The sequence below is a fragment of the Hordeum vulgare genome, chromosome 7H, assembly GCF_904849725.1.
Source record: "Hordeum vulgare subsp. vulgare chromosome 7H, MorexV3_pseudomolecules_assembly, whole genome shotgun sequence".
In the NCBI taxonomy this organism is placed as follows: Eukaryota; Viridiplantae; Streptophyta; class Magnoliopsida; order Poales; family Poaceae; genus Hordeum; species Hordeum vulgare.
The window spans coordinates 337,589,938-337,592,558 of NC_058524.1; the positions used below are offsets into that span (position 1 = coordinate 337,589,938).

The 2,621-nt window shown below is 40.1% G+C and overlaps 1 pseudogene; it reads right to left on the reverse strand.

The window, feature by feature from the left end:
• Window positions 1-1,403: 1,403 nt before the first annotated feature.
• LOC123408848 lies at window positions 1,404-2,391 on the reverse strand (annotated as a pseudogene).
• Window positions 2,392-2,621: the final 230 nt, after the last annotated feature.

A 2,621-nucleotide genomic window follows, 5' to 3' on the forward strand; every position in this document is an offset into this window, starting at 1 on the left:
ATATCACTATCGCATTTTTAACATTACACTAGCTTTATAAAAAAACTGGCTTTATACTGTCCCCCTAAAAAAACCTAGATTTATACTTTTTATTAATACTATTGTGGATATTAATTCACACGTTAATTATCCAATAATGTTGGATCCTTTCGGGAAAAGAACAAATAATACAAATATATGTGATAGAAAAACCTAAAATAATAGTTTTCCACATGTGTGGTTATTTGACGCTCCCAAACTATTTGCACTTATGACGTCCCCGGGTTGTTTTCACTCAATTAGTTTTTGGCGCGTACCGGTAGCGCGGAACACTTCTGCGTATGTATTTCCTTTATATCCATACTAGTAAAAAAGCCCGTGCGTTACAACGGAAGAAAATAATAATATCCCACATCCTTAGCCAATAAGCATAACTCAAAAACCCAGAGATATGTATCCTCTTTTTTGACATGGTACCCCGCCCATGTCGTCACTTGTCCTCCTTTCCACTCTTGCCAACAGTGACAACGATACTACTCCAGATAGACTGCACATAGAAATAGCCAAATTAGGCATGCAAAAGTACAGAGAAACCTTGTCATAAAAGAACAATAATTTAGGGCGGATGATGTGGATTGCAGTTGTAGTTGCATCATATACCGTGGAACTAAAAACATAGAATGGATCTGCATGGAGGACTCCTACCCAGTCGAGTTTATGGTGTAGTCCAAGTGAGCAATGTAGCTAAAACAGTGTCACTCTCAATAGCATTTGTTTTTTAAATCGACAGCTAGCTAGTGGATGTAGCTCAATACTTTAAATCAGGATGCTATGTTTATAATATAGGTCGCTCGGTCTCGCTGGAATTGAAAATATTGTTTTCTATATCAACTGAAATTAGAATCAATATTAAAATATTACAGACAATAAATAAATCAAAGAGAAATTGTGGTATATGCTGAATTGATGTTACTGTCCATGTAGGCAAATATACACTATATATATACACAGAAGATTAGCAGGCCCAATCTTAATTTGTATAGGTTTGCAGAAATGTACGAAAAGGTAATATTTTGTTGAATATGCAGACTGATTCATTTTGTTTTCCAAACACATGAAAAATGGATAAAACCACGACATTGTAGAATTTAAATTTGAGGCACAATACCCTTTCCCCACTATCTGAAACCATGACACTATCTTCCCATTGCATGCAAAATTCATCCTATTGATCACATCCCCAGAGCTTTAGTAGTTGAAGTGAGGCAACATAAGTAATATTGGGTAGATAAAGTAATCAACTCTATCTACGTGTATAGATGTGAGATACTGTAAAAGAGTAAGACCTTTGCATGCAGTAAATAAAAATGAGAAAATACTGTATCAACATGAATTTGAACATCTTATGTCTCGTTGTTTGTGCATTAGCAAGAAAGTTTGATTTCGGTCATTCTGTTGAACTCAACCCAAGCAACACGCTACTTACCACAAAAAACAAGGCGCTATAGAACCCCTTCCCATCATAAACAATGACTTTGTCATGGTTACTAATGCCATGTGCAGAAACCACTGCCGCAAAAGCCTCTTCCGATGGCAGCATGTGTGGCAACTGAAAACAATTGCATCTAGTAAAAGTAAGTCACATATCTATTTTCATAGGCATATATAGTGAAAGACTGAAGACAGAAAATCACTGCAGCAGGCCAACTGCCAAAGCTCCAAGAAACCGTCGATTCAAACAATGGCGCAAGCGACAAGGGGATTAATATCCGGAGGCATTTCTCACATGAGTCGTCCGATCTGAAATTCCATCAATGTCGAAGTAGAGCGCGCCAGGAATATGGGCCACCTAAGCATATCTGAACACCTTAGCCGGGAGAAACATTGGCACAAAAGGGGTGAAGAGTTTACAGCAAAGATGATCCATAAAGAAACCTGGTATTCTTGCCATGCGTCCCTGCTCTCGTGTGGCATGTACGAGGAAGCATCCAGTATCTGAACCAAGAAGTCAAATGTGATATGAAAAATACCACAGGTTCCTGTGGCCCCTTAATGTTTTCTTGGGCACAACAATAATGATAGGAAAACAACATGATAGGGAGTAGAACAACAGTGGTAAATACTGTACTAATCAAGTCTCAGTTGCTTCTCATGTGGATAAATAAACTGGATGGTGAGAAATCAAGAACATGCTGCTGTTGTTACTGCTTCTGAAACGTTTGCGAAAAAAGGAGGTAATATATCCTCCGGAATCTAAGGGGGAAAGGTGAGGCGGATGAGAGATTCTTTCACCTTGATGTCGGGTTGGCCTAGGTGCTGCTGCAGCCACTGTGCATACACAACCGGATCGTCCTGCGCCATTGGCCGCCTCTGCTGTACATTCCCCACCCCCTCACAATTCCTCGCATCCATGGCACACCATGACCACCTCCCCAAACTCCGCCCTAAGAGCTGGGCGGCCCCGACCACGGGTCGTCGGTCATTTTGCAGAAAAGCCCTCGCAGTTTCAGTTAATTAACCCACAGTCCAACTTTAAGTGAGAACGAACCGTTTTCTGTTGTTTTGCAGAAAAGTCCTCACAGTTTTAGATCATCAACCCGCGGTCCATCTTTTAGTCAGAGCCGAACCGTTTTTTGCAGTTT